A 19,980-nucleotide genomic window follows, 5' to 3' on the forward strand; every position below is an offset into this window, starting at 1 on the left:
TCAGGGTTCCTCCGAGCCATAATCCTTAGGTAGCGGTCTTCCACTGCAGTGGTAGTCCTTGGGCGGCTTGAGCGAGGCATGTCATCGACAGTTCCTATCTCTCTGTCTCTCCTCCATGTCCGAACAAAATCGCTTTCATTCACTCCGAGACGCCTGGACACTTCCCTTGTTGAGAGCCCTTCCTTGTACAAAGTAACAATGCGGACGCGATCGAACCGAGGTATTGACCGTCTAGGCATGGTTGAACTACAGACAACACGAGCCGTGTACCTCCTTCCTGGTGGAATGACTGGAACTGATCGGCTGTCGGACCCCCTCCGTGTAATTGGCGCTGCTCATGCATGGTTGTTTACATCTTTGGGCGGAGACGTGTGAGGGGAAATGCAGACGTAATCGGCGCTCGGTTCTACCAACAAAAACTGCAACGTTTAGCTTCACCACACGATTTTGACACTACAACTGCTAGGTTGCTAGCGTTTGCAGAAATGTAAAAACAGGAAAGTCGACATGGAGTGTTCCAAACAATTCCGATATGTGACGAAGCCGAAAGACGGACCCATCGGACACCTTTTATTGTGCCACTTACATACAGTTACCGTTGTTAGCAAAGAGGTTCTTGCTCTAAGGATTATAACCAGGCCACTAGGTTGTTGATGTAAGGAATATCTATTAATAAATCAGTATACAGCTCTATAATTGGCAGTATATTTACAATGTGCAGCCGATATTTCTTTTTTCTTTGCCGATACGTCGACATTTTCCTGTCGATATATAGATAATTTTTCGATATAATGATGGCTGATAATGATATTTATTTATTTAGATATTAATATATCGGATTCCCGATATTTTTAAAAATATCAACAGTCCTAGCCTGAAGCGAAGCTAGGACTGCGACTGGCCGCTTGGGCTTTTTTCCTTATTCTTATTTCATCCCCCTGCGCTCCACGTCGATAGAGGGGGGGGGGGGGGACTGTCAGTGGTACAGGCAACCCGCTCTTCAGCTAATTAACAATAAAACCATTAAATGAGGCGGAAAACAAGAAACAGATAGTGGTCGTATTCATAATGACTTTAAAGTATTTTAAAGGTGAAAAATAAAATGGAAGTTTTTAGATTTACTATAGATGACGTCTTGCACTGGTAGTTAAAAAGTAACTATAAAAGGCAAAATGGAATATAATTAGCGCACATTTAAAACATGTTGCCGAAGCACTGATGTTTAAAAGAAGCACTTTGCTGTCATTAGAAACTGGAAGAACCTGCCATGGGATAGGGCGTCAGTTGTTGAAGGGAAAAAGGTTGGCTAGTGCGGAGGGTAGGAATGTGGTGGTGTAGGGATGGAGGACTGGTGCGTAGCAGCGATGGGATAGAAGTGTCTGTTGGGGCAGAAGAGGGATGGAGTGAAGGGGGAATTGGTGCCACTAACGGTTGTTGGCAAAAGGGGGATAGGGAAAGAAAGGCAGCTGAGGAAAAAAGGGGTAAGGAAATGAGGGGAGGGAGGGAGAAGAAATCCTGATAAGGCGTATTGGTTGGGTGGACCTGTAGCTGGTAGGATGGGTAAATGTCGGGGTTGTGTTCGTGGTATGGGAGGGGGAGATGGCTGAAGTATCTTTGGGACGATATGTGGAGGATGTGTAGGTGTAGAGTTTGTGCGATGTGTTGCTAAAGGATCGGCAGCATATGAGGATTTTAAAGTAGTGGGGAAACGATAGGATTATTGGAGTCGAGTTTGCTGATGGTGTAGTCTGTTCGCACGTGTTTAATTTGAGTGAGGAGAAACGGGAATGTGATGAGTTGGTAAAGGATCCTTGTGGGGGAAAGTAAACGGACGCGGGAAGCGAGGCAGAATGCATGGCGTTCCAGGATTCACCGAGAGAGGTGGCGCAGTGGACTCGCATTCGGGTGGACGACGGTTCGAACCCGCGTCCAGTCATCGTGATTTCCCTAAAGCACTTCAGGCAAAAGCCCGGATGGTTCCTTTGAAAGGGCACGGCCGACTTCCTTCCTCATCCTTCCCTAATCCGATGTGACCGATGACCTCACTGTTTGGTCCCCTTCCCCAAAACCAACCAACCAACCAACCGTTCCAGGGTCTGGACGGAATGACAGAACTTGGGCGGGGCGGAGATCCACGCCACATTCGCATATCAAAGGATGGGAGCAGCTGGAGTATGCGCCTCGGCTTAAGTATATCGCGGCGGGGGAGTACCCACGGGCTCTTGAGGATCACGCGATCCACGGCCACAATATAGTCCTCGATAACAGCGTAGCCTTTGTTGCTGCAACGTGCACTACCTGTGGATGATGGCAGTGTTATCTGGCGGTGTCTGTTGGCGTTGAGCCCGTAAACGGAACGTTTACAATCAGCATCGAAAGCAAACGCAGGAAGTACCAGCGAGACGCGCAACTGTGTGTCTCCGAAAGGGAAGCGCCTGCGGGAGTAGGGAGCGGCAACCCGCAGAGCATAAACGTCGTGCCAGAACAGGAGTAGCAGGGGCCCAGACCTGCGTATGCTCCATTCAGCTCTAAAATTTTGCTCGGGTGTTGTTCACTGAAAAACCGCGTGTTAGAATATACAGCCAGTGTCCTCTACTGCTGGTTGCCATGTGAGTGGCGAACACCCCACGTCACAGGGGCCTTGGTAACGTACAAATCACAAGACTTCGTGCAAACGTGGCGTCATTTTGTGGTCACCGTGGCCAACGATAAACACCGGCCTAAGCCCACGTCTGTGTGACATCAGCAATGGAGTGTTACGTGCTGGCCGAGACAGATGCACACTTTGTCAAAGATTTCGTCAAACTTTTTTGAACAAACTACTCCACTGGAGCTGTTACATAAACGTAAACTTTTTCGTCCTAATGTTCGGGAGTGGATGCCAAACAGTAAACAACATCATATGTTGCTGGTGAGTCCAGTGCTTGAAGAGAAAGACAAACGGGAACGAAGTGGATGAAGCCGTGGATTACGGGAGGAGAAGCTCGAAGTGTTCGCCAGCTACAGTGCGAGGACGTAAGGAACAACGAAAATTATTTGAGAATGTGCGAACAAATGTTTCAGTTTGCCCTCATGAATGTGGACCCTCTTATTTACATACACTAAGCCTGCAACTGTGTTATTCATTATTACATAATGAAACACTGCACTACTTCCATATTTTTCAGGCTAAATATAACGATTTTTGAGAATTTATTCTTAATATTAGAAGGAAATATTCATATAGGTATTTTATGTGGTGTTTGTGTCTATGTTGTTCTATCTTTCTAGCCCTGCTGTTGTTTTCTATGGCTTTCTGCAATCGGACAGATTTCTTTTGTCCTATTTTCCGAAATGTCATATAAAATATCCATGTAAATATTTGTACTTGATCATGAGAATCAATTCTCGCAAAGCATCGTGCAAAAATACGTAATTGGTACAGTTTTACACCATCTAAATCATGAGTGGTATTTCTGCTAAAGGTCGTCTCAAGAATAAGTTAAGATTTTTAGCAACCGGCGAAAGCTATTGCGGCTTGCAGTGCAGTACTGGAATCGCAAAGTATACTATTTTAGTATTATTCCAGAAACATGCGAAGCAATAAATCACCTAATGAGGATTAAGTAGAATTATTTAGAGTAGGTATAAATGAATTTATTTCACTCGTGTACGCTCTGAACACATTCGGCTATTCACATCTCCATCTCCTTCCACAGCCTTTCTTTTTTAAAAGTAAGCCTCACATAATCCACAGTGCAGCAATTTCGAACCCAGCTAATTGCTGCAGCTATTTCTCTTAAGATTCCAACCACTTATTACGGTTATTGTAGTCAGCGCGCCTTGAATTACGAAGAATCTCGTATTCTTAGCACTTTGCAGTGACCGTGGTGATCGTTGCCACGCATCAAATATACGAGGGCAACACATTTTTTTTCTGAAACAGGAGTTGTTTTTTTCAGCATTGAAATACACCAGGTTATTCCCCAATCTTTTAGCTACACAACACTATTTTTCAACGTAATCTCCATTCAATGCTACGGCCTTACGCCACCTTGAAATGAGGGCCTGTATGCCTGCACGGTACCATTCCACTGGTCGATGTCGGAGCCAACGTCGTACTGCATCAATAACTTCTTCATCATCCGCGTAGTGCCTCCCACGGATTGCGTCCTTCATTGGGCCAAACATATGGAAATCCGACGGTGCGAGATCGGGGCTGTAGGGTGTATGAGGAAGAACAGTCCACTGAAGTTTTGTGAGCTCCTCTCGGGTGCGAAGACTTGTGTGAGGTCTTGCATTGTCATGAAGAAGGAGAAGTTCGTTCTGATTTTTGTGCCTACGAACACGCTGAAGTCGTTTCTTCAATTTCTGAAGAGTAGCACAATACACTTCAGAGTTGATCGTTTGACCATGGGGAAGGACATCGAACAGAATAACCCCTTCAGCGTCCCAGAAGACTGTAACCATGACTTTACCGGCTGAGGGTATGGCTTTAAACTTTTTCTTGGTAGGGGAGTGGGTGTGGCGCCACTCCATTGATTGCCGTTTTGTTTCAGGTTCGAAGTGATGAACCCATGTTTCATCGCCTGTAACAATCTTTGACAAGAAATTGTCACCCTCAGCCACATGACGAGCAAGCAATTCCGCACAGATGGTTCTCCTTTGCTCTTTATAGTGTTCGGTTAGACAACGAGGGACGCAGCGGGAACAAACCTTTGAATATCCCAACTGGTGAACAATTGTGACAGCACTACCAACAGAGATGTCAAGTTGAGCACTGAGTTGTTTGATGGCGATCCGTCGATCATCTCGAACGAGTGTGTTCGCACGCTCCGCCATTGCAGGAGTCACAGCTGTGCACGGCCGGCCCGCACGCGGGAGATCAGACAGTCTCGCTTGACCTTGCGGCGATGATGACACACGCTTTGCCCAACGACTCACCGTGCTTTTGTCCACTGCCAGATCACCGTAGACATTCTGCAAGCGCCTATGAGTATCTGAGATGCCCTGGTTTTCCGCCAAAAGAAACTCGATCACTGCCCGTTGTTTGCAACGCACATCCGTTACACACGCCATTTTAACAGCTCCGTACAGCGCTGCCACCTGTCGGAAGTCAATGAAACTATACGAGACGAAGCGGGAATGTTTGAATATATTCCACAAGAAACTTCCGGTTGTTTCAACCAAAACTGGCCGAGAAAAAAAATGTGTTGCATTACTTATTGAACTGCCCTCGTACTTCGTCATTTCATAGCTTAAATGCACAAAAGCAACATAATCGAAATGTAAACAACTGCACTGGGTCTAACTTTTATCAGAGATCTTTGCTAAAAGCTTCTCTACTACATCGTGAAATATTTGACTAAAGGGCTTTGATAAGTATTTATCGCTGGCCACGAGCATTACATGCCACAGTCTAACGCAACGGTCGTGACACTCTGTCTCGTTTTTGTTTCCCACAGCGTTAGCAGCGCCCCAAGCGGGCAACTTTTCCGAATAGTCTATGGGATCAGTGCTAATACTAACGTTAGTTTGATTTCTGACATAGTTTTTACAGCAGAGAGTGTATGTAGTGTCATAAAAACCGACAATAACTAAAAAATTACATCACCTTTGTGACTGTTTAGTTTCCTATGGACCCTGAGAGATACGAAACTGTGCATTACAGGACAGTTTATTGACGATTCTCTTGTAACTTACAGAAATTCCCTGAGTAATGTCGTTTTCCTTAATAACAAAAAATTGCTGCTTAATACCAGAAGACCTGACATTTTAGAAAAAGACTTCGTATAACTATCCAGTAAAGCAGAGTTTTGTTCGCTACACTTTCATCCAAACCGGTGAATGTGGAACGTAGGAAACCCATATGGAATATAATAGCTACGTTATTTAATGTGTCAAATAAGCCACCACAACTGCAGCATAAGGGAAAACCACACAGACGTGATAATAAATCGTCAAAAGTATTAAAGCTGTTTCTCAACACAGTAGAAACCAATTCCACAATTCTAGCTAAATCTTCAACACGTTCCTTTTGAAGCTAAAGTAATTACATTTATAAAAATATTGGCGTATTATAAAGTTGAGTGAAGTGTAAGAAAGGGCGAAGCACTGGACTCCATAAAAAATTTTTTTAGCTGCCGAGGCAAGTGGCTATGATAATAAGAGACAACAGAAACATATGCTTCTCATGCACGAAATGTGTTCATATTCTCTTGCTTTCAGCGGAATAAGCTGCAAATATACACGTATTCGAAAGTACATACAGAGGTGCGTTCAGGCATGTGTTTATCGTTGGACACAGTGTTCACACACTGTATCAAAGTCGACAAGAGCTATCTGTCGACTTTCGTGATCGATCGGTTTCAGTAGGTGAGGCGAATATAACTATACCAATCATCTTAAGTAGAAAGATTTGAAGTTACGCGTTTTCTTTATTGCAGGGTGGGTAAGGAAGGGACTGAAGTGTTTACGAGAATTAAGTCTGAAACTTCTTCCAAATACGCCTTTATCGTCGCTGAAAGTGAGACGACTTACTGTTTTGCAAGCAGAAAACAAACTGAAGCCAGTCAGCACAGAATTGCACTTGTATTAACTTGTATGTTCAACGGTGCTCATTCCATCGGTAATGCTGGAATTCAGTATGGTGTTGGTCCACCCTTAGCCTTGAAGACAGCTTCCACTCTAGTAGGCATATTTTCAATAAGTCGTTGAAAGGTTTCTTCGGGAATCGCAGCCCATTCTTCACGGAGTAGTGCACTGAGGAGAGGTATCAATGTCGGTCGGTGAGGCCTGGCACGAAGTCGGCGTTCCGAAACATCCCAAAGGTGTTCTATAGGATTCAGGTCAGGACTCTGTGCAGGCCAGTCCATTACAGAGATGTTATTGTCGTGTAACCACTCCACCACAGGCCGTGTGTCGGTACCGGTTTGAACTACCGCGATCGACGCTTTAACATCTGCGTGTTCTTGTAGGCTGAATAAGAGAAGTAGGTTTGTCTTAGCTTGATGGAATAATTTATTTACGAAACCCTGCGGTCGGAACAGACAATATTACACTGCAACCGATAACTCGTGCGAATGCGTGAGGAAAGTTCAGTACGGTAAATTATTCCGTATCTAACACACTTGGATTCACGCTTTCGCCACGGAGTAGAACGTGGAAATCAACAATCAAAGAATAAAACACAGAACAAATATTGCTTGTGTATAGCGTCTCTGGCGCCCAGCGGGAACGTTTCGCAGCACTGTACTTCCAAACACCCGCGCATGTCACGGCACTGGACGATGACAGAAGACGCCACACCGTGCATTATGAACAGGTGCTCGATCGCCATGCCTGAATTGCTCTTCAACAGTAGGAAGCAAGAATGGGCTTAAAACATCAATGTAGGCCTGTGCTGTGATAGTGCCACGCAATACAACAAGGCGTGCAAGCCCCCTCCATGAAAAACACGATCGCACCATAACACCAGCGCATCCGAATTTTACTGTTGACACTACAGACACTGGCAGATGATATTCGCCGGGCATTCGCCATATCCACACCCTGCCGTCGGATCGCCACGTTGTGTACGGTGATTCGTCACTCCACACAACGTTTTTCCACTGTTCAATCGTCCAGTGCCTACGCTCCTTACCCAAGCGAGGCGTCATTGGGCGTTTACCGGCGTGATGTGTAGCTTATCAGCAGCCGCTCGACCATGAAATCCAAGTTTTCTGACCTCCCGCCCAACTGTCATAGTACTTACAGCGGATCCTGATGCAGTTTGGAGTCTCTATGTGATGGTCTGGATAGATGTCTGCCTATCACGCATTACTACCCTCTTCAACTGTCGGTGGTCACTGTCAGTCAACAGAAAAGGTCGGCCTGTACGCTTTTATGTTTTATGCTGTACATCTCCCTTCACGTTTCTACTCCACGGAAGAAATTATAGCCAGTGTAGAAGCAGGAATTCGCAGTGTGGATTCTGTAACAGCTGAAGAAATTCGTATAGAAACAGTAAGAATATTAGCCAATGCAAAACCGCCGAAAAGTAATATAACTGTGGGTGAGAGAAGAGCTTTAAAACTCCTGAATGACGACGATAGTATTTTGGTTCTCCCAGCTGACAAAGGAAGCGCAACGGTGGTTATGGATGTGGCCGACTATCGGAGTAAAATTACTGATCTACTGGATCCGCAAGCATATAGGAAGCTGAATAAGGATCCCACTAACAGCGTTCTCAGAACTGTGTCGCGGTTAATAAAAAAGTCCTCCATTGAAGAGAGTGTACAGAAAGGTCTTTGCAATTCGGTTGCGCTACCACCGAGGCTTTATGGATTGCCCAAAATTCATAAAGAAAATGTGCCGTTAAGACCGATACTAAGTGCTATTGGTTCGCCCACCTACTCGTTAGCCAAGTTTTTGACTACGCTGCTAAAACCACATGTGGGCCGTTCGGACTCTTATATAAAGAATTCGACACATTTCATCAGCAGATTGAATGGCATAGTGGTCCAGCCGGAGGACATATTGGTCAGCTTCGATGTGGTATCGCTGTTTACCATGGTTCCACTTAATGATGTATTGGGACAGCTACTCGAATTTTTCCTGCCGATATTTCAGAACTGTTTAAGTGTTGTTCGACGACCACATACTTCAAGTGGAATGAACAGTTTTATGACCAAACGGATGGCGTGGCTATGGGAAGCCCCCTAAGTCCCGTAATTGCAAACTTCTTTATGGAGAAATTCGAAGAACAGGCCTTAGGTACTGCCAGCAAAAAACCAAATGTATGGTTCCGATACGTGGATGACACGTTTGTGCTGTGGAGACATGGTAGGAAGGAACTAAGCCGGTTCCACGAACATCTGAACAGTATAAACTCGAGATTTCAGATTACAATGGAGGAGGATGTAGACGGCAAGTTACATTTCCTCGATGTGCTTGTTTTTAGAAACGAAAATGGTAGTTTGGGCCACTCAGTAAACCGCAAACCCACGCACACGGACCGTTATTTGCACCGGGATTCGAACCACCACCCACAACAGAAGCGGGGTGTTATCAAGACGTTAGCGGACAGAGCTAGAAATATTTGTGAACCTGAGTTGCTCGACGCTGAGATGGAACATCTCCACAATGCACTAATGAAGAACGGATATTCGTCCGCCGAAATAAAACGTGCGTTGAGGCAGCCACGCAGAAATCATACTGACGTACAGGCTACTGCAAAATCTAAGGTTTTCCTGCCGTTTGTTAAAAATGTAACGGAAAGAATAGGGAGGATCTTGACGAAGCGGAATATTACCGTAATTTACAAGCCCACCAGGAAGATACAGGAATACCTTAAGCCTGCCAAGGACGCTCGCAAACCACTGGAAAAAGCTGGAGTGTATAGGATCCCATGCAGCTGTGGTGATGTTTATGTGGGTACCACTAAAAGAACTGTTTCTAAACGTTTGGAAGAGCATAAGGGAAATTGTAGAAGAGGAGAAACGGAACGATCAGCTGTTGCGGAGCATGCTTTCCAGCCAGGGAACCACAATATTCGTTTCGAGGAGACGCAAGTACTAGCGGCCACAAGCGGATATTACGAAAGGCTCTACAGGGAGGCAATCTAAATCGCTAAACTCCCAAATAATTTCAACCGAAAGGAGGAGGGAGTGAAATTAAACGGTATATGGATGCCGGTGTTAAAGATGATGTGCACCACCCGCCCACTACTGGGTGATGGCAACGGCGATCGACGGCGACGGACAGCGGCCAATTGCACTGACGTTTTCAAAACACGTGACGTCACGCCGCGGCGTGGGAGCGCGCGGACACGGAATTTAGCTGCAGTCAGTAGCGAGCCAGTGGGTGTGTTGGCCCTTCCATTGAGCTACGGACCCCCTTGAAGATGTCTCCCGCAGTCGGAGACGAAACCTTGGGAATCGACACAGAATTCATCAACCGACCACGGCATAACAGCCCGGATAATTATAATGGACATGATATTTCCGGCCGTGAAAGTCTACATTTTAGTGTCCCATAATTGTTTGACCAGTGGAAAGATAATATATCAACGTAATCTCTTTCACATCCCAGAAAACTGACTCTGTGACTTTTCTGGTCGACCTTATTCTTTGCTTCCTTTGGTGATGGTGAATCTACATGCTTCCCCACCTCTAATTGTTGTTTTGTCTCTGCGGTATAGTAATGGATCCAAGTTTCATCTGTGGTCATGAAGCAACAGAAAAAATCGTTTTAACTGCTCTGAACATGGGTCAAATATTGTTCGTTCAGTTCTATTCTGAAGCATTTCTGCTGCTGCATTAGGATTCGCGGTGCGTATATAGCACACAATTTTCTCATATCTATTTCCACTGTTAAAATTGGATGTGCTTTTTCAGATGACATCCCTACAGCTTCAGTAATTTCTCACACTTTCCGTCGGCAATCCTCCGTGACCATTTTACGCACTTTCCCAATAATTTCTGGCTTAGTGGCACACCTCAGCCAGAAATTAGCGAATCGTCATCTAAGCTGTCCACTTGCCAACAGTTGAATATGAAGGAGCAGAGATCCTTAGTGTGTTCTGAATACCAGTACGAATTTTCTTAGCCTGCATACTTTTCTTTATGTACTTGCCGTATATTTCGGCAGATAAGACGAAAGTTGAAGCATTAAAAAAGGCACCCAAATTCGAGGTCGTCTTGAATGAGAGATACGAAACGTAGAACGGAATTTAAATAAATTAAAACCATTATAAAAGAAAATAAATGACTCACCAATGCATTTAAAGAATGCTGCAAAATCCCTACATTCATTTTCAGTTTCATTGTTGAGAAACTCGTCATGTGGGTCCCATTCTGCTCCTTGTGAATCCATTTCCTCTTCATCATCAGTATCCCATAACAAATCATCGTCAGTGCCATTAAAAGCACTGGAAATCCCACACTTCTTGAAGGATCTGGTCATTGTTTCTATTTTCAGTTTTTCCCATTGTTTGATCACGGAATCACACAAAACATCAAATGATACAGCCCACATAGCTCCACCTTTTGTATACGACTTTTCGACACCCATCATCCAATTGTTCTGTTGTTGAAGCATTGGGTCTTTGTATGGCTTATCAGAGAAACGTCTAAACGTTGTAGCGTAGAATTCAAACCACCGTGTATAACAGAAATCTTAGTATTGCTTCATGCTAGGCGACTTTTGGTGTTCTCAGTTATGTGACTGTGAAACACATCCCACACCAACAATTTTGGTTGCTTTTGTGCAGCATCTGGTCGCGTCTGTCACACATTTTCCATGTACAATTTTACATCATTCTTGTCCATCCATCCCTTTTCGTGAAAATGTACAAAAATGACAGCTGAAAATTTTATTTTAGGAATGATTTTACACTTGAAAATGACCATAGGTTTCAACTTTGTTCCATCTGCCATGCATGTTAATCTGGTCCTTTCAATGCCCGCACTTCTGACACAGTTTTTACAAATGGTTCAGATGGCTCTGAGCACTATGGGACTTAACATCTGTGGTCATCAGTCCCCTAGAACTTAGAACTACTTAAACCTAACTAACCTAAGGACATCACACACATCCATGCCCGAGGCAGGATTCGAACCTGCGACCGTAGCAGCCGCGCGGTTCCGGACTGCGCGCCTAGAACCGCTAGACCACCGCGGGCGGCACAGTTTTTACACCTTTTGTTTCCACAGTTCTATTGTTTATCATATCGAAGTTCTCCAGAGTTTCATCCATATTCCCAATATGAGATAGTGGAAAGTTGTACACTCCTGGAAATGGAAAAAAGAACACATTGACACCGGTGTGTCAGACCCACCATACTTGCTCCGGACACTGCGAGAGAGCTGTACAAGCAATGATCACACGCACGGCACAGCGGACACACCAGGAACCGCGGTGTTGGCCGTCGAATGGCGCTAGCTGCGCAGCATTTGTGCACCGCCGCCGTCAGTGTCAGCCAGTTTGCCGTGGCATACGGAGCTCCATCGCAGTCTTTAACACTGGTAGCATGCCGCGACAGCGTGGACGTGAACCGTATGTGCAGTTGACGGACTTTGAGCGAGGGCGTATAGTGGGCATGCGGGAGGCCGGGTGGACGTACCGCCGAATTGCTCAACACGTGGGGCGTGAGGTCTCCACAGTACATCGATGTTGTCGCCAGTGGTCGGCGGAAGGTGCACGTGCCCGTCGACCTGGGACCGGACCGCAGCGACGCACGGATGCACGCCAAGACCGTAGGATCCTACGCAGTGCCGTAGGGGACCGCACCGCCACTTCCCAGCAAATTAGGGACACTGTTGCTCCTGGGGTATCGGCGAGGACCATTCGCAACCGTCTCCATGAAGCTGGGCTACGGTCCCGCACACCGTTAGGCCGTCTTCCGCTCACGCCCCAACATCGTGCAGCCCGCCTCCAGTGGTGTCGCGACAGGCGTGAATGGAGGGACGAATGGAGACGTGTCGTCTTCAGCGATGAGAGTCGCTTCTGCCTTGGTGCCAATGATGGTCGTATGCGTGTTTGGCGCCGTGCAGGTGAGCGCCACAATCAGGACTGCATACGACCGAGGCACACAGGGCCAACACCCGGCATCATGGTGTGGGGAGCGATCTCCTACACTGGCCGTACACCACTGGTGATCGTCGAGGGGACACTGAATAGTGCACGGTACATCCAAACCGTCATCGAACCCATCGTTCTACCATTCCTAGACCGGCAAGGGAACTTGCTGTTCCAACAGGACAATGCACGTCCGCATGTATCCCGTGCCACCCAACGTGCTCTAGAAGGTGTAAGTCAACTACCCTGGCCAGCAAGATCTCTGGATCTGTCCCCCATTGAGCATGTTTGGGACTGGATGAAGCGTCGTCTCACGCGGTCTGCACGTCCAGCACGAACGCTGGTCCAACTGAGGCGCCAGGTGGAAATGGCATGGCAAGCCGTTCCACAGGACTACATCCAGCATCTCTACGATCGTCTCCATGGGAGAATAGCAGCCTGCATTGCTGCGAAAGGTGGATATACACTGTACTAGTGCCGACATTGTGCATGCTCTGTTGCCTGTGTCTATGTGCCTGTGGTTCTGTCAGTGTGATCATGTGATGTATCTGACCCCAGGAATGTGTCAATAAAGTTTCCCCTTCCTGGGACAATGAATTCACGGTGTTCTTATTTCAATTTCCAGGAGTGTATTTAGAACACAATTACATGGAACGTGTTGTGGCAGATGTAATTGGTATACCAAATTTTTGGAAGATTTCACCTTTTCCAGCAAGTCTGCGTATTTGTAAAACTCCATGCAAACCAGCTTGTAGTTAAACTGGCAATGTAAGACTGATTCCACAGTCCCTGTCAGCAGTCGATTTCTTTCATCAGTCCACTGGGCTAACGTCAGCGAAAATACTCTTTCACAGTGGCGTTGTGTGCGGGAACAGGAAAATAAATACTCGCATAATTTTAGCAGATGACATTTGCCTTCGCGATGTTCGGTTTCCTTAAGAAAGGAAATCCACCTTTCTTCCACGGAGTGTTTAGATTTCCATTCTTCCGAGTCACGCTTAGCTCTTAGGAAGCTCTTCAGATACATATATTCACAAAAACAATTGAAGGGCTTATTTCAATAGTGATACAAGTCCATTTTTGTTCATTTTAAGATACAGTGTCCTAAAGTTAAACGAGCGCTGAAAAATCTGCAGTTGAGATACCAGAAATATTCAAGCATATGGCTTCTTGCTAGAGATGAACCTTTCTTTCTGTTTGTTCAGAAAAGTGGAGGTAATGGACTTGTACCGCTATTGAAATAAGCCCTTCAATTGTCGTCTGAAGTCTCCGCACCATTTTTAGTCAGGTATATAATTGTTTCAGTCATCACCTCATCTGCCGGCCCGTGTGGCCGAGCGGTTCTAGGCGCTTCAGTCTGGAACCGCGCGACCGCTACGGTCGCAGGTTCGAATCCTGTCTCGTGCATGTATGTGTGTGATGTCCTTAGGTTAGTTAGGTTTAAGTAGTTCTAAGTTCTAGGGAACTGATGACCTCAGATGTTAAGTCCCATAGTGCCCAGAGCCATCACCTCATCTAGGGTTTCAGATAGCGCCATCCAATCAAATACTTGATATTTATGAAAAGAAATAGCCCATTTCTCTAAGTAATCAAATGCTGTAGTATTGAAAGCCATTGGCTCTTCCTAAAATTTCGCGGTTCATGTTACGTTTAGAAAGAACTGTTCTTATCAGATCGCTATTCAAATGGAAATTGCGTGATTCTTCCACGTGGCGCTGCTTAAATAATTTCAGCCCCATACTACTGGAGAAATATGGTAGTTTCCCGAATTATGGCGCTAGATCTAGAAGAAGCTTGTATTGTCGATACAGATACTCAACATGCAACGCCATCTGTGAGACGACCTTGTCAACATAAACTTGTTGACATAAATAAAACCAACTGAGGTTGCATTTACATGTTGCGCTATCAGATGGTGTTACTTCAGTTCTAAAGCCAAGCTCGTAACAGTATTTTGCAAAATCGGGACAAAATTAGGTCCTGTCAGGATGTTTGGACAAGAAGGTCCGTAACGGTGACAGTACCAATGTATCGGGACGAACGGTAATCCTATACACATAAGTTTCGTTATTTGGCACATGCTTCTACTGACAAAACCGTAACAATGATGAAGAAGGCTTTTGCTATATGACGTGTGCAACCGTACCAGTTGTTTAGTATTACAGAGCGGGTATGTCTACAAAACTGAAAAGCCAATATGATGCTTTTATAAATACTCAAGGTCAAGGAAAATACGACAGATCTCCGTGTCACGTGTTTACTCGTGAATGATGACCTACTATTACGTGGTAACTTACGTGGTAACTTGCACTAGTGCTGACATCTGGTGGTGATTCCATTAACACTGCAAACTACACAATAGATGAATAGTGTAAGGATGACTTCAGACTAGCTTCGCCTACAATGCCGACCACTAGCACTGCAACACCCTGTAGCACAGCATGCAACTAAATGTTTATTTATTTATTTATTTATTCATCCGTGGAACAATAAATATTGTATGGATGTCGTCAGATTACAACACATGAGCACACATTTACATTTACAATTAAACAGGTTTCTCATATTTTGTGTAGTTTTTATAACTAGTCATAAACATATTTATAATTACATAATATTTTGGTGATAATGTCATATGTTGCTAATAATCTACATCTATGTTAAATATTCTTTTACAGTATAACAACTTTTACTTACTAAAAAGGTTTTAAGCTTTTGTCTGAAAGTGAGGGGCTCATTTATTTCTTTAATTTCTTGTGGTAATTTGTTGTACAGTTTTATCCCATTGTAAAATATACTTTTTTGCGTCTTTGCCTTGTTCTTTCTATCTAGATGCAGGTGGTGACAAGCTCTTGTTTCATGGTCATGTATTAGGCTGTTTGTGTTGTACCGGTTGAGATTTTTCTTAATGAACATTATGTTCTGAAAGATATACTCACAAGAAACAGCTAGAATTCCTACTTTCTAAATATTTCTAGACAGTGGGCCCTGTTGTTGCTGTTTGTTACTATCCTTATGGCTCTTTTTTGTACTTTGAACACAGTTTGTATGTTACTGGCAGTTGTTCCCCAAAACATGAAAACATGATCCCATAGCTGAGGACTGAGTGTAGATATCCGTAATATGTTATTTTAAGACAGGTATTATTGCATACCGGTGCAAGGATTCTAAGAGCATAGCATGCTGTGGATAATTTCTTTGCCAAAATGTTGACATGGTTTGTCCATTTCAGTTGGCTGTCTACATTCATCCCTAAGAATTTGGTACTTGTTACACATTCTAATTCATTATTATTAACTTTTATTCCCCCCCGATGAACCATGGACCTTGCCGTTGGTGGGGAGGCTTGCGTGCCTCAGCGATACAGATGGCCGTACCGTAGGTGCAACCACAACGGAGGGGTATCTGTTGAGAGGCCAGACAAACATGTGGTTCCTGAAGAGGGGCAGCAGCCTTTTCAGTAGTTGCAGGGGCAACAGTCTGGATGATTGACTGATCTGGCCTTGTAACATTAACCAAAACGGCATTGCTGTGCTGGTACTGCGAACGGCTGAAAGCAAGGGGAAACTACAGTTGTAATTTTTCCCGAGGACATGCAGCTTTACTGTATGATTAAATGATGATGGCGTCCTCTTGGGTAAAATATTCCGGAGGTAAAATAGTCCCCCATTCGGATCTCCGGGCGGGGACTACTCAAGAGGACGTCATTATCAGGAGAAAGAAAACTGGCGTTCTACGGATCAGAGCGTGGAATGTCAGATCCCTTAATCAGGCAGGTAGGTTAGAAAATTTAAAAAGGGAAATGGATAGGTTAAAGTTAGATATAGTGGGAATTAGTGAAGTTCGGTGGCAGGAGGAACAAGACTTTTGGTCAGGTGATTACAGGGTTATAAATACAAAATCAAATAGGGGTAATGCAGGAGTAGGTTTAATAATGAATAAAAAAAATAGGAGTGCGGGTTAGCTACTACAAACAGCATAGTGAACGCATTATTGTGGCCAAGATAGACACAAAGCCCATGCCTACTACAGTATTACAAGTTTATATGCCAACTAGCTCTGCAAATGATGAAGAAATTGATGAAATGTATGACGAGATAAAAGAAATTATTCAGGTAGTGAAGGGAGACGAAAATTTAATAGTCATGGGTGACTGGAATTCGTCAGTAGGAAAAGGGAGAGAAGGAAACATAGTAGGAGAATACGGATTGGGGGGAAGAAATGAAAGAGGAAGCCGCCTTGTAGAATTTTGCACAGAGCATAACTTAATCATAGCTAACACTTGGTTTAAGAATCATAAAAGAAGGTTGTATACCTGGAAGAATCCTGGAGATACTAAAAGGTATCAGATAGATTATATAATGGTAAGACAGAGATTTAGGAACCAGGTTTTAAATTGTAAGACATTTCCAGGGGCAGATGTGGATTCTGACCACAATCTATTGGTTATGAACTGCAGATTGAAACTGAAGAAACTGCAAAAAGGTGGGAATTTAAGGAGATGGGACCTGGATAAACTGAAAGAACCAGAGATTGTAGAGAGTTTCAGGGAGAGCATAAGGGAACAATTGACAGGAGTGGGGGAAAGAAGTACAGTAGAAGAAGAATGGGTAGCTCTGAGGGATGAAGTAGTAAAAGCAGCAGACGATCCAGTAGGTAAAAAGACGAGGGCTAATAGAAATCCTTGGGTAACAGAAGAAATATTGAATTTAATTGATGAAAGGAGAAAATATAAAAATGCAGTAAATGAAGCAGGCAAAAAGGAATACAAACGTCTCAAAAATGAGATCGACAGGAAGTGCAAAATGGCTAAGCAGGGATGGCTAGAGGACAAATGTAAGGATGTAGAGGCTTGTCTCACTAGGGGTAAGATAGATACTGCCTACAGGAAAATTAAAGAGACCTTTGGAGAGAAGAGAACCACTTGTATGAATATCAAGAGCTCAGATGGCAACCCAGTTCTAAGCAAAGAAGGGAAGGCTGAAAGGTGGAAGGAGTATATAGAGGGTTTATACAACGGCGATGTACTTGAGGACAATATTATGGAAATGGAAGAGGATGTAGATGAAGATGAAATGGGAGCTAAGTAACTGCGTGAAGAGTTTGACAGAGCACTGAAAGACCTGAATCGAAACAAGGCCCCGGGAGTAGACAACATTCCATTAGAACTACTGATGGCCTTGGGAGAGCCAGTCATGACAAAACTCTACCATCTGGTGAGCAAGATGTATGAGACAGGCGAAATACCCACAGACTTCAAGAAGAATATAATAATTCCAATCCCAAAGAAAGCAGGTGTTGACAGATGTGACAATTACCGAACTATCAGTTTAATAAGTCACAGCTGCAAAATACTAACGCAAATTCTTTACAGATGAATGGAAAAACTAGTAGAAGCGGACCTCGGGGAAGATCAGTTTGGATTCCACAGAAATGTTGGAAGAAAGATTAAGAAAAGGCAAACCTACATTTCTAGCATTTGTAGACTTAGAGAAAGCTTTTGACAACGTTAACTGGAATACTCTCTTTCAAATTCTGAAGGTGGCAGGGGCAAAATACAGGGAGCAAAAGGCTATTTACAATTTGTACAGAAACGAGATGGCAGTTATAAGAGTCGAGGGGCATGAAAGGGAAGCAGTTGTTGGGAAAGGAGTGAGACAGGGTTGTAGCCTCTCCCTGATGTTATTCAATCTGTATATTGAGCAAGCAGTAAAGGAAACAAAAGAAAAATTTGGAGTAGGTATTAAAATTCATGGAGAAGAAGTAAAAACTTTGAGGTTCGCCGATGACATTGTAATTCTGTCAGAGACAGCAAAGGACTTGGAAGAGCTGTTGAACAGAATGGACAGTGTCTTGAAAGGAGGATATAAGATGAACATCAACAAAAGCAAAACGAGGATAATGGAATGTAGTCAAATTAAATCGGGTGAGGCTGAGGGGATTAGATTAGGAAATGAGACACTTAAAGTAGTAAAGGAGTTTTGCTATTTAGGGAGTAAAATAACTGATGATGGTCGAAGTAGAGAGGATATAAAATGTAGACTGGCAATGGCAAGGAAATCGTTTCTGAAGAAGAGAAATTTGTTAACATCGAATATAGATTTAAGTGTCAGGAAGTCGTTTCTGAAAGTATTTGTATGGAGTGTAGCCATGTATGGAAGTGAAACATGGACGATAACCAGTTTGGACAAGAAGAGAATAGAAGCTTTTGAAATGTGGTGCTACAGAAGAATGCTGAAGATAAGGTGGGTAGATCACGTAACTAATGAGGAGGTATTGAATAGGATTGGGGAGAAGAGAAGTTTGTGGCACAACTTGAGTAGAAGAAGGGATCGGTTGGTAGGACATGTTTTGAGGCATCAAGGGATCACAAATTTAGCATTGGAGGGCATCGTGGAGGGTAAAAATCGTAGAGGGAGACCAAGAGATGAATACACTAAGCAGATTCAGAAGGATGTAGGTTGCAGTAGGTACTGGGAGATGAAGAAGCTTGCACAGGATAGAGTAGCATGGACAGCTGCATCAAACCAGTCTCAGGACTGAAGACCACAACAACAACAAGAACTTTTATTCTAGTGGCATTGTGTTTTTTGTTCAATTGGAAGTTAATATAGTTAGTTTTCTTTACATTTAGGGTTACTTTATTTTTTAATGACCACTTATTGTCGGTTTCCCCGGAGCCCGTGCCTGCCGAAATGTTCGTTGTGAAGCTAGACCCAGAACTAGAACTCTACAGAAAAGATGACGTGTTGCTCTCCTGTGTCAACTGTCTTCGCTGTTTGCACCTTCCTCTGCCACCACACCGAAGAAAGCCGTGGCAGTGGTCACCGTGCTAAGAGTTGGTGTTTCTCTGGATGTCACCGCACTGTCCATCTGTAGACTCACCTCACTACACATACCCAGTTTCTTGACTAGGGGTACCTGACTCGGTGCACAGTCCTCTGGAGCTCGGCATATATTATGTCTGTCTCATGGGGCCATTAAGATCCTGCACAACATTGAGCACTTCCATCCTGAACCCTTGATTCCATATTCAAGTAAGAGTTTTGTGCATTTTGAACAATGTGAGCGGCAGTATTGAGGAACAAAAATCCCTCATCGTAGTAGGTCACAATTCTGGCGCTGCTAAATTCCCATATACTAGTAGACGACATTGCAAGCTAGTGGAAATATTTGACAAATTCCTTTTCTGCACTTTCAGTGAGTTCTGATTGTATTAGATTCATTCGTGGGGGGGGGGGGGGGGGGGGGTATTATTCTTCAACTTCTTGATGGCTGCCTCCACTTCCTCAGCAGTTGGTTACTGGTTCCACTGTTTCTGAGTTCCTTGTATTTACAGAGGGTAAGATTCCTTGCTTCTCAGCTGTACCATGGTTCAACAGTTCAGCAAACTGTTGCTCACATCTTCTACATATCGCTTCATGACTATTCAAAATAGAACCT

The sequence above is a fragment of the Schistocerca nitens genome, chromosome 10 (genome assembly GCF_023898315.1).
Source record: "Schistocerca nitens isolate TAMUIC-IGC-003100 chromosome 10, iqSchNite1.1, whole genome shotgun sequence".
NCBI classification, from domain to species: domain Eukaryota; kingdom Metazoa; phylum Arthropoda; class Insecta; order Orthoptera; family Acrididae; genus Schistocerca; species Schistocerca nitens.